The sequence below is a fragment of the Pelobates fuscus genome, chromosome 5 (genome assembly GCF_036172605.1).
Source record: "Pelobates fuscus isolate aPelFus1 chromosome 5, aPelFus1.pri, whole genome shotgun sequence".
NCBI lineage: Eukaryota > Metazoa > Chordata > Amphibia > Anura > Pelobatidae > Pelobates > Pelobates fuscus.
In genome coordinates, this window is record NC_086321.1 from 342,554,421 (window position 1) to 342,568,423 (window position 14,003).

At 41.2% G+C, this 14,003-nt stretch overlaps 1 protein-coding gene across 1 annotated transcript in view; it reads left to right on the top strand.

Moving 5' to 3' along the window:
• Positions 1-14,003, top strand: part of PSD3 (pleckstrin and Sec7 domain containing 3) — a 492,046-nt gene that overhangs the window by 34,808 nt on the left and 443,235 nt on the right. The window lies entirely within an intron of this gene.

Genomic DNA, 14,003 nt, shown 5'->3' on the forward strand with positions numbered 1-14,003 from the left:
CTCACTGTGATTTTCTCAGTGAGACAGCCACTAGAGGCTGGATTAACCCTCAGTGAAACATAGCAGTTTCTCTGAAACTGCTATGTTTTCAGCTGCAGGGTTAAAACTAGAGGGACATGGCACCCAGACCACTTCATTAAGCTGAAGTGGTTTGGGTGCCTATAGTGGTCCTTTAATAATAATCTGAATCGGCTGGTTTAGATCACTATGTTCTTCATCTATACTGACATCTTTACATAAATAAGGGGGTTAACTAAATCTCACTTGAGCCTGTAAGAGGTCTGGATAACCAAGTCTACGTTTGCCAAACCCGAAGACACATTCACAGATTTAGCAGAACATTCACCCATGTCTACAAATGACCATTCAGCATCTCCTTCGCCTCTAGGCCTGCACTGTATTCTCTCTCTGCTACGGCATTGAAAGGCCTACTGTACACCTTTGCCGACATGCTTTTCTTTTTATGTGTCATTTTGTGACATAAAATGATTATCCTGACCTACAGGGAGCAGATGTTATTTGTTAGATTGATGAGGGCTGTGATTCACCGGGTCAGTTATTTCCAGTTCCTTATTGTTGAGCGGTTTTATAATCTACATCATTAGGCCTAATTTGAAGAGTAATTGCAAAAGATACTTTTCCACAGCACATGAAATGAGGTTTGCCAAGTTTAATGATTGTATACACAGAGATAGCGGAATGTTCAAAGCTTATTGATACTTTAATGGAACAGCAAATATCTCTGAGTACTATTCAATATAGCAGATTGGTGGTATATATTGTGTAATTCATTTGTAATCTTTTGCATATAGCCAGGACGACTCATATGATGGACATTTAATGACGGATTTTAAAAGACGTTTTCAAATGACCTGCAACTTTTTTTGTAAGTTTTAGTACAATTAAACTGTTAAAGGAATAGTCCCAGCATCATAACCGTGACACTAATACCATAGAGCAGGACGTTCCTAAGCAAGAATGTCCATTGGCTCATTGGTTGAGAGTGATTGGCTCTCAGCCAATTAGCTAAGCCCTACATTTTCAAATGTAACCAGAATTTACAATTTGGGCATTTGCTAAAATCAATTATTAGGTACTAATGGAGCTAAGTCCAGAACGTCCAAATTTGTCTCAATCTGAAAATGTCTGAATTCATACAAAGTATAGGATGACAGAAATGTATCAATTGCTAAATGGCTTTCAAATTGAGATTTCTAAATATGTGCTATTGAAGGTCAATATGAAGTTGGGGTGCTGAAAAGGTGGATCACCAGAAATTGTAGAACTACAACTCTCATGATGCTTTGCATGCTTTTAGAATGTCTTTAGAATGACAAAACATCATGGGAGCTGTAACGGACCGTTTCAGCATAAAAGGGAATAAAATCCGTTTAGGCGATAATCCCCTTTTGAGAGACCGGCACAGCTACTGCAGAACACCAAACTCCCGAACTGGATACAAGATAACACTCCGAACTGGAACAGCTGAACAAGAAAAGCATACAATCCGCTTACACTCCTGGCAGTCAGCATCCAATCCCCCCCAAGAACGAGACGACACTTCATTTTGAGGGTTAAACAGGAACAACTCTGATTTATTCACACACAGGCTTATATGAGATTCTCCCATGCAAGGGAGGGATTTGCAATACACCAATCCAGTTTAAGGTACAACCCACACATCTCCTCCCTCTAACTTATCTGTTAACACAATTAACATGGACATAGTTTTACCCAAGTTTTGGATGTACCCTAAATACTTGGGGTACATCCACAAATCCAATATCTCCAGATAGCCCTAGTCTGGAGGAACAACATACGTTAAAATCAGCCCATTCGGATAAAGGGTTCGGGAGTTATGGGACTGTAAAGTATTGACCGACCGCATGGGTAAAGTATCCGAAAACAGTTCCATGCATTTTGGCCCTGCGGTCGGTCACAGACAAGGGAATGAAAACAGGCGAATTGCCTGTGTTATAGAGCCTGGAGAGGGTTTGAATGAATTCCCTTGTTTGTGGGGTTCTTTCTACCGAACGGCGGACCATTCGGTAGTTTCCATACGAATTTCTGGAAGTATGGAGGTCTCAGCGGTGTTTGCCTAGTCGAGTGTCCGATTTTAGTTCCAGACACTCGACGGCAAAACACCGCTGTTCGGGAGTTTAAGATGGGCGCCGCCACGTGTTCGTTTCCCGAATGGCGGCCACCCAGAGGACAAAGAATACATTACACTGATTGCCAATTACCCGTTTGCAACATTGTTGCAAACGGTAATTGGAGGCACACTTATTCCTGGGTGGTCTGGTTGTTCGGTAGTTTCACTCAATATACTGAATGGAGTGATTCTACCGAACAATCAGAGAATGCTGCATACATATAACCCAGGTTAACTGAACACATACATGCATACATGATATTAAAGGACTAAAAGCAGTATTACTGTAATATGCTCCACAGTCTTAAAGGTACAGTATCCCAAAAGTCCCAATAGGTCCACGGATGGCCCTTAAAGGCCCAGTAGCAGTAATATAAACTATTACATGCCCAAATATAGTTTTTACAGTGCAATATGTCCAGGGGCCATAGTCGCAGGGCAGGAGGCTAGCAACCAGGCTTCTCCAGTTCACAGTGGCGAAGTTGGTTTCGCCACAGGAGCTGTATTTTTAACACATTCGAAGATCTTCCAATTGGGCACCCCTGATTTTAAAGATGTTAAATAGTAAATTTCTGCCTCATTTTTTTCTTCTTTTCATTTGGTCCTACAAGTTCAGGACTTAGTAGCTTACCTTTACAATAATTCGGTATGAAAACAAACCATATTTTGGGAAAACTATATTTAAGCTGTAAATGGACAACATTCTGTGAACGTTTTCTGTGTTCGTTGCATTTCATAGCTATGTGTACCGTCAGAATAATAATAGGAGGTTGATGAATATTTTTGGACAGTTTGTTCCCCATGGCAATTGGAAAGATTTTATGGTGAGAGGACACGTAGCGGGTGTGTGGCTTTGTTTAAAAATGCCTCAGGAATAAACTTTTGTCAATTTATAGAATGTTAGCAATGCTCATTTTTAATATTATTACGGCAAAGTCAAATGTTCTTAGAAATGAAAGTGACAAAGGGTTCAGTAAAAAGCAACAGCCAGCTTCATCCCTGTAGATGCCAAAGATGGTAATCTCTTATGAAGATTAGGTTAGCTTAAAATGTGTGGATTACACTCTAAATTTTAGAACATGTAAATCTGACATCGAACATTTAGAAAAATAATGGAAGTGGAAAAAAAGTTGTATTAGCCCTTTAGTGTCCGTGCAGGTTTGCATTTTGTGCATACTGGAGGCTGGGAGAATTTGGGATAATTAGTCACATTTTATTCCTATGTCTCACACTCCTACAAAAAATTGACAAGTTTCCTGCTTTAATAAACACAAATAGGTCACAATTTATTACGAATAAAAGACATGGAATCTAAGTATAAAATGTTTTTCTCCAGTAAATATTCTTGTATGAGGTAAACGTGTGAGACACTGAATCTAGACCAGAGGGTGTCTTAAAATGGCTAAAACAGCAATACAAAAAACATTGCTTGAGGGTTCCAACTTCCAAATAAATTTGCTGTTTTGGGGATTTTATGAGTACCGGATTTTTTTTATATAGCTATTTTAACACTGGGGGTTTGCCGCTCTGGACCATCATGCACTCAATCTCCTTTATCCCTGACGGTTTGGTGAGTGCCATCTCTATTTGTGTGTACAATGCTCCAAAAGGGCTGTGACAATCTAGCCTTGCCAAATTGTCCTATATCCCAGCTTTCTGAAGACTGAATCCGTGGAAAAATATTAAAAACTCCCCTTCATAGTGACTGTGGCCTGATTACGGATTGGCTAAGGCAGTGTGTGCCTCAGCCAGTCAATAGCAGCCATCAAAGCAGCTATGAGAAGTAGATATTGCATTAAGCCTTGGTTTTAGATGATATCAGTAAAATTAATGGACCTATTTAGGGTGACATCAACATAGCCCAATGTTCCTTTTTACTACAGGGGATCTCTGTTTTTACACTCGTGTCACGGATTGTTAGGAGCTAAGAATATTTATATTGTGCAAGTGCATAGCAGATCTCCCAGCTGTAATGATGTGAGTCTAAACTACAGCAAAAATGTTTAGAAATAGTCTTAGTAAGATACTCTTGCGTACTCCAAAACAACCTAATTACACAACTGGCTAACATAGAGATAGACTAAAAATAGCATTTATTTTTTTTTAGCACTAAAAGTATAAGATTTTCTTTCACTCAATATTGATAAAGATTTTCCGTTTCTTTCCCATCAATATTAGTTGAAAGAATTGGGAGTTTTTAAAGCGCTTCATGTGTGTAAATCAGCTTGTTGCATGTAGAGCGCATTAGCATTGAAGCAGCCTCATCGGCAGACAGGCCCTGAGTACCAAAATGTGAAATGTCATAGGGACTACATCTCCCATGATGCTTTGCCAGCACTACGGCTATGAGAGCGTTATGGGAGATGTAGTCCAAAGCATCTGAAGTGCCGAACGTTGTAAGATCTTTAAAAGGAACATGATAAGGACCATGGCCAATAGAGCCTGATGTAGTGGTTATGGTGCCGCATGTGCCCTGGTGGCATTCTATGGTAAGGTGTCAAATCATTTAAGTATGCTTTCATAACTGACCCGGGCACCTGGCCCACATGGGCCACATCTGCTCTGCTCCAACAGACTTGCTCTACAGAGCTGACGCTCTTAGCTAGCGACTGCAGTCCTACTTTTCTGTTAGCAGTGACATCTGGCTTTCTTCCTAAGAATGGAATTTTAAAAACAAATTTTTTAACAGTCTGACATAAAACCTTGCAATAATACGAAAACAAAATAAAATGCTTGAGGTTTTTAGTATTGTGCTGTGAGAATGTGAGTTATGTATAAAGAGCAGTTCTGAACATACAATATCTGAGTGATCACAGTGGAAACCTGCTGATTGATCTACTTTTGGAACTCTGCCCCGCAATTGTTACAAATTATCACCGGTATATCAGTCCCGGCTATCTCAATTATATATTCAGCAGCGGAAAAAAGTATGTCTTTATAAGCGTGACTAGTAAAATTCTAAGAAATTATAAAAAAATTCTGAATAATTATTCACATTGCTTAAAATGTATTATTCCTGAAATCCCTTGCCCGAAGGCTAAGTGTAGTCTGCATATCTGTTTATGTCGATCTCAGAAGTAGCACATTCATATTTTACCTTAGATAAACCAGGAGCTTGAATAATAGAGAATGGCATGTCAATGCTAGCAAGATTCCCGTGTTTTCGCAATTAGTCATTAATATCTTAGTTGTAACAGGTTATGAGTGTGTACAGTAATGTTTTATATTTGCTAAAGCTGTTGCTAAACTATTCTTTTCAGCGGATGCCAGTAAACTCTTAAATCATGCTTTTTGCTGGCATAGACAGAATCTATCTGCTAATAGATTGCAAATCCCCAAATTCTCTGCCAGTCTAGATTGCAGCCCTAGGGACATCTCCAGTGGGCACTCCTCAGGTGGCTACAAGAGGTTCTTGCTGGGGCACTGCTGCACAGTGTGCAGTATTCCTGTTCAGCATCTCCACACTCTGCATGGAGACGCTGAACTGTCAATGATTCAATGCATCTCTATGAGGAGGTACTGATTGGCTAAGCCAGCCAGCGTTCATCTGACTATTGCAATAGGATCCTTGACAATTCCTCAAAAACAGAGAGACACATGGAGGGGTTGGGAAAGAGACACATGGAAGGGATGCAGGGGAGGGGGGTGGGGGGAGGAGACACATGGAGGGACTGCAGGGGAGGGGGGTGGGGGGAGGAGACACATGGAGGGACTGCAGGGGGAGGGAGGAGCCATGGAGGGGCTGAGGGGAAATGAGACTCACTGAGGGGCTTGGGGGGAAATAAGACACATGAAGATGCTAGGTGGAAGGAATGAGACACATGGAGGTGCTGGGGAAAGGGAGAATGACACACATCGAGGGTGCGAGGGGGGCAGGACAATTTTCACATAGGGGCCCTGTGGTTTCTAATTACGGCTCTGCCTGACACTATAGTGCCTGTGTTGCTGTTTTGGCTCCTGGCCCACCTTAGATTGCCTGATCCAAGCTCTAAGGCTGAAATCATCAGCCAATAGGAAAGCATTTGGAGGCTGTTGCGCATGTGCAGCAAAACGTTGTGCTGCACCAATCAGCATCTTCTTATAGAGAGGCATTAAATCAGTGCATCTCTATGAGGAACATTCAGCGCCTCTATGCAGAGCGTGGAGATGCTGAATGCTAAACTGACACAGGAAGCACCTCTAGTGGCATTATGAGTGACTGCCACTAGAGGTGTTACTAGCCAGCAATGTAAACACTGCCTTTTCTCTGAAAAGGCAGTTTTTACATTGGAAAGCCTGCAGGGATAGGCCAAAGACACCAGAACAACTACATTTAGCTGTAGTTGTTCTTGAGACTATAGTGTCCCTTTATTTTCTTGCGTTTATAAAGAAAGGTGAGATAGAAATCCCTTATTGTTTGGTCCCAGGCAAAGAAACTACAGGTTACCGTTCTATACTCTTCACTTCTTTATGTGTACCCCATGCTAACTTCCAGAATGGTCTCGAAGTGGTAATGCATCATGGTATATAATTTAGATCATGCTGTCCTATTCAACAAAACCACTTTACTGCCCACAGTTACTTTTGGCACTCACTTTGTTTCATTTGCATCGGTTAAATGGAGTGAATCACAACTCACAAACTAGGATAATGAGGAAGAATAATAGAGGGGAAGAATATGTCATTCCCCATTCGCTTATTATTTTTATTCAAAGTTTGATTTTGGTTCAGCTTCAGAAGAAGCAGAACATTTAAAGCTGGGCTGAGTCAGTAAATGTGAAACATTAGGCTAAGATATTGTGTGATGGCTTCAGATTGCCAGGTGCCACCTCCACTTAAAGCAAACTGAGTACTTTTATTTGCACAAGGAGTAGACGATTGAAGTCCACAGCTTGTAAAAACAAGAAGAAAATGATCTAAGACTGCCATATTAAACTACATTTAGTTATTATGCATTCTTAACTACATAGGCCAGAGGGACTGTTCCGATTTGGAACACAAGACTCACTATTCTTGGCCGACTTTTATGAATGCAATCTTTGGGTTCTGGGAACCTTCATCCTTGTGATATATGAATGTCTCTAGAGCCCCGAGATGGCATTATTTTCTCATAATACACAACTAACAACTGTATATCTTTTGCATTCAATTTTTAGAATAACCATAAGTACAGTTTCTCCAATGTGTCCTGCACACATTTTGGTATGGGGGCATCTGCATCCATTTCTCACATGTCCACAAGGCATTCTTTGCTCTTACATAGAGATATCACCTATGCTGATTTGTCACACCTTCCTTTATCTTAGATTTAGAAATCAGCACACCCCTGGTGCACTGCTGCCAAGCATGGTGTCAATATACAATTTACAGTCTCCATGGCGACTTGGTGCAGACGTCATATTAAACCTTATATAAAGGGTTTAATGAAAAACCTAAGAAAACAGAGGACACAAAAAATCCTTCCAGTTTATTTACTAGATACGGAACTGGAATGGAGTGTAAACCATATCGCAACATTTTGGATAAAATATCCAAGCTTTAATTATATTTCTGAGTTGCAGAACTTTTCCAAATCAATAATTTGAGCCTAAAATTCGATGTTTGGTTTTTCCATTCACGCCAGTTCCATGTGTAGCAAAGGCATTTCTCCGTTAAAAGTCAAAGATAAATATGTAAAACAATATGAGACGACAACACAAATATGAATAAAAAATAAAGTTTGCAGATTTGCTAATTTTTTTTCCATTTAATCAATTTTTTTTAAACATTAAAGTAGCTTTAAAAGAGATAACATAGGTATCGCAGTCTTGTGGTAAGGTAAATAAGTAACATGACATCAGGAATACATGGCATGAATATATGAGATTTGTTCGGAAAAAGTCCTGCCATTGTTAATATAAAGAAAACTGTTTGCGCCATATCGATATAACCGGGCAACCAAGGAGAGTGGACTGGAATGCGCATGCGTGAAAAATTACAACTTCACTCTACTAGTCAGTGGGGGCACTAGACGCCATTGAGTGAGCATGTGTACTGTGCAGCCGTCGTATTGAAAATGACTGAGCGAATAGAGCAACGAATCTGCATCAAAGTTTGCATTAAGCTTGAACATTCCTCCGCGGAAACTATTCGGATGATTCAGAAGGCTTTCGGGGACAATGCAATGAGTACCGCGCAAATAAAAATGTGGCCCAATGCTTCAAAGATGGTTTTAGACCATCGATGAGATTCAGGCAAATACAACGAGGCAGCTGATGGCGATTACAACATAAGGTTTTGCAGAGTGTTTTGAACAGTGGTAGAGACACTGGGGGAACTGTTTGAATTCTCAATCTGACTACTTTGAAGGTGACCAAAGGCGTCATTGTCCTATGTACAATGTTTCTTGGATCTTCTTCAATAAAAGGTCTCTATTTTTCATATGGCGTGGCTCGATACTTTCAGGACAAATCTCAGATACTCCATGAACAATTGGATGAAATACTAGCTGGTAGAACTGGTAGGAGGATTAGACAAGGTCTTTCTATCGCAACAATGAATCTAAAATGCAAGCATTGCCTACAAACGTACCTAAACACCTTACTGCATCCCTCCGAGCTATGTACGCATTTGATTGGAGGACCACTACCCTATCTTTCCTAGGTGTAAAGCTTATTACTTTATGAGTAAATAATAATAAACTTATTACTCAAAACAAAATTACATATTTCTGTGCTCAATGGTTCAAGCTACAAATCTCCCGGTTGTATCGCATTAATACGGCTACAATTAGATTTGCAAATATTTCGCAGATACCACAGCTACTCCTCCTATGAAATGACTTTCAGAAAACTGATATTCTGAATGCTCAAACATAACTGATTACTTTTTCATAGCACGGTTGTAACACATGGTGACTTTAGTAATCGTTGCTCTACTTTCAGCTTGCACCGTCCTGGACGTTCTCCTCTGACCTCTCTTACTAACTACCATTTTTGGAATTTTTTGTGTGTGTTTGTTTTACACATCGTTCTTCGCAAACCCTAGAAATTGTTGTGTATACAAATCCCAGGAGATCAGACGTTTCAGAGATGCTCACCCCACCACATCTGGCACCAACAAGTATTCCATGTCCAAAGTCAATTAGATCACATTTCTTCCCAGTTCTCACATGTGGGTCGAATAACAGGACCTTGAGACCATGCCTGCATGATTTTGCATCAATGAAAAAGTGCTCATAATAATGTGTGTGTGTTTATATTATAAATATATATATAATAAAAAGAGGGAGTGTAGACAAACCCAAAGACAGGAGGCCATGTGAGTTCTTCATTCTTTTAATTAACAGGAGCATGGACGCAAGGCTACAGGACCTCAGCCTAAACGCTCATTATCCTGCACAGAACCTCGTGCACTCAGTCCTATTTGTGAGAAATGTTTACCAAAATAACATTTACAAACCAGACGGGATTGAGAAATGTATCAGTTCCGCTGTGATAAGTCTGGCTTGTTTCTGGTCTAGTAAAAGAAAAGAAACACATTTTGTGTTTTCATAAACTCTCTTTAAAAATAAATGGCAAAAACAACAAATTCCATGCCGTAACATATGTTGTCATAATTTAGTATAAATATTGAATACACTATTTTAGTTCTAAAATGCATACACTTGCAGCCTGACATACACAGCGCTGAAGCATCCCTTCATTATTTTAGAGTGATCTTATCAATGCATAAAGCAGACAGATTATGGACTACGAGCTGCTGGAGAATAGAAATGAGACATTGTAAGAAGCGAATATTGCCCTACCTACAATGGTATTGTTCTCAAGAGAGTAGGATGTAGTCGATTGTTTAAAAAACAACTCATTTTTATTATGTATGTTATTCTTTGTTAGACGTGAAAAAGCTAGATACTTGGCGTTGGCAGGGTTATCATCATCATAAATAAGTTTGACAAGGAAACAGACTGACAGCCCGTGATACATTCTGAATAACTGGCAGGGGATACTGAAATCATTACACTTGCCTGCAACCTCCATTGAGTATTACATAGGGGAATCGTGAAGTTAATTTGTATCTGGAAGACTACAGTTTCTAGGAGCCATAAATTATACAGCACTCATGTTGCACCTGTCACACACATTACATATATCTCCCATGATACTCACATCAGATGCTATTTGATGCGCAACCCTCTTACACATATATCACTCATCTATTACAATAGAACCAGCATCCAAATGAAACTCCAGGACTGAAATCACACATACAGCCCTTATCACTCATGAACTACATTCACCAACATCCATTTAGCAAACAATATTTGCAAAGTCAGCAAACTCGTATACATATCATATCCAAAAGGCAGTTTCTTTCGAGTTGCAAGAGGAGGACAATGGGTGAAGATGCCTCTAATTTTCTATTCCCACATAGATGAAATACTTGTTGAGGACATTGCTTGATTAACACATACATATTGTGGGATAATGTATGTTTTTACAGCAGCATCCATTAGTGTCCCCATAACTCTGATTATACCATTTTATTTTTATAGAGTTAGGGCTAGGGTTCCTGTAAAGAGATACTATAGGCATTAAAACAATTTTAGCTTAAAGGATCACTATAGTGTCAGGAAAACAAAGTGGTTTTCCTGACACTATAGTGCCCTGAGGGTGCCCCCACCCTCAGGGTCCCCCTCCCGTGGCGCTATAGGGGTTAAATCCCCTTCAGCATCTTACCTTAATCCAGCACCGGGCTTCTTCGGCACTGGTGACCTTTCCTCCCCGTCCAACGTCAGCTCCCTAGTGGAGCGGAATACGCATGCGCGGCAAGTGCCGCGCGCGCATTCAAAGAGTCCATAGGAAAGCATTTCTCAATGTCGCAGATGCACCTCTAGTGGCTGTCCAGAAGACAGCCACTAGAGGCTGGATTAACCCCAAATGTAAACATAGCAGTTTCTCTGAAACTGCTATGTTTGCATCTGAAGGGTTAAAACCTGAGGGACCTGGCACCCAGACCATTTCATTGAGCTGAAATGGTCTGGGTGACTATAGTGGTCCTTTAATGAAGCGGTTTTGGTGTGTAGATCATGTACCTATAGTCTCATTGCTTAATGTTCTGCCATTTAGGACTTAAATCACTTGTGTTTATGTTTATGCAGCCCTAGCCACATCTCCCTGGCTGTGACTAACACAGCCTCCGTGAATTTTTTTTTAAATTTAAAATCAAATCTTAACTTACTTTAACCTTAGCTCTGCAAATTAAGCTTTACTAACACACACACTAGGTCTAGCATGCTATTAACAGAGCAGGAAATAAGAAATGCTAAATTAAACAGACGTGCAATAGAAGAAGTTTAAACATTAGATCTAATTTTATAGGAAGTGCTCAGGGAGGCTGTGTAAGTCACATGCAGGGAGGTGTGACTGACTAGGGCTGTATAAACAAAGCGATTTAACTCCTAAATAGCAGATTATTGAGCAGTGAGACTGCAGGAGCATGTTGTATGCACCGTATTTGCTTCATTAAGGTAAGTTGTTTTGGTGCCTATAATATTCCTTTAAAGGACCACTCTAGTGCCAGGAAAACATACTCGTTTTCCTGGCACTAGAGTGCCCTGAGGGTGCCCCCACCCTCAGGGACCCCCTCCCGCCTAGCTCTGGAAAGGGGAAAAGGGTTAAAACGTACCTTTTTCCAGCGCTGGGCGGGGAGCTCCTCTCCGCCTCCGTTCCGCCCCGTCGGCAGAATGCGCACGCGCGGCAAGAGCTGCGCGCGCATTCAGCCGGTCGCATAGGAAAGCATTTACAATGCTTTCCTATGGACGCTTGCGTGCTCTCACTGTGATTTTCACAGTGAGAATCACGCAAGCGCCTCTATGAGACAGCCACTAGAGGATTAGGGGGAAGGCTTAACCCATTAATAAACATAGGGGGAAGGCTTAACCCATTAATAAACTTATAAAAAAAATGGGTTAACCCTAGCTGGACCTGGCACCCAGACCACTTCATTAAGCTGAAGTGGTCTGGGTGCCTAGAGTGGTCCTTTCATTTTAGGGCTGCGATTGGTTTGGTCTATCTGAGATTTACACTTCTGGACAACACAGCCGTTCTCCTTTTAGTGATATGCCAATTGCTAAATAATGTGTCTGTTTTCCCAGCATGGATTGGAAAATATAAATGTTTTTTTTTAAATAATGTACTGATCAGGTAATACATACATCGTATTAAAACATGTGATAGAACAGTGCCAACTTGTTGTTTTTCGGTAAAAATATGCATGAAAATTCAAATCTGAATTCACTCCTTCCTCACCAATGGTGGTACAATACACAGGAGGGACACTAAAAATACCACAGTCAAAACTGGGCGGCACTAATCATTTTCACCACTAAATTATATTAGTAATGGTCACTGGAGGGATAAGGGTTGTAGTGTGTGCATGGGAGGGATATGGGCTCTATTGGGTGTAGGGGTATTAGAGGCTGTAGTGGGTATAATAGATATTAGGGGCTTTAGTAGGTGCAGGGGTATAGGGGCTTTTAGTGCTGGGGAGGGATAGAGGGTGCAGTGGAGAGATAAGGGCTGTAGTGGGTGCAGGAGTTATAGCTACTTTAGAAAGTTTATGAGAGGGATAAGGACAGTAGTGGGTGCATGGGGCATAGGGGCTGTAGTGGGTGCAGGTGGCATAGGGGCAGTAGTGGATACAAGGTGTAATAAGTGCTGAAGTGGGAGCAGTGGGTAATGTGGGCTGAAGTAATCTCTCCAGGGCACATGGGTGGCCAATGCACAATCTGGGTGGATGAAGCAATTGCCCCACTGTTGTGACGACTATGTTCCTCATCCATTATAGATATATAGCCTCATTCTATTATTTAATCCACAAATCACGTTGCCATGCAACATATGTAGTGGAAATGCATAGAACTCTGAGCAAATAAAGTTCAGTGAATAACCGTGTAAGAGCAAAATGTAACAAAAAATAACCTGACACTCCCTACTTCCCCAGTGCAATTACAGAAAAGCCTAGAGCCTTAGGGTAGCAAAATGGAGATTAATTTTATAAATAGGTTTAAAACCACCACACCTATCACCAGCCTGCTTCCTGCCTCCTAAATTAGAACTACATGGGGTGGGAAACTGGTCTCATGTTCACAATGATTGCACAGCAAATAATACTAATCAAAATATGACACAATTAGGAGAAATTATGTTACAAATATACACCAGATGGCATACCTACCAACAGGGGAGGGCTGGCAGCCTTAGGCCTGGGGGGCAAAACCAGTCAAGTGGCCCATTGCGCCACCAAATCAGTTCACCATCCATGCCCACCTTTTCCTGGTTTTATAACGGATATTGATGTTATGCTAATTAGTAGCTCTTTGCCATACCCGCTTCTTCACGGCTCTGACTTTCAGAGCACAGGCTGAGAATCTCTGAGCCTGTGCTCTGACTCACTAACTGAGCGCCGGAACCACGAGGGAGAGGATATGATCTGACTGCACCTACTGCTGGTGCGCACCAGTGGACCACCAGCGAATTGTTTAAATTAAATATGCTGGTGTACCCAACTTGTGAGCTGTGTTGGCCGCCGGGTGCCTCTGTTGTCATGGCACCCTGCGTGACCGCACAGCTTGCCCACCCCAACGGCTGGCCCTGCTGACACACACTGACGTTACTACTTAGACATCCCTCAATATTAATACAGACATCAGAGTAAACACCAATAAACTGTGGAAACAGAGCTGATCCCCCCAAATTTATAAAGGTTTGCTTAGAGGATTTATTGTAAGATTAAATCATGCCTCCTCCTCTCTCTCCCCCATGCGCTGCTCTGTAGGCTGGGAGAAAGTGAAGAGTAATCACATTCTCCCAGCACAACGCCACCTGTGGCT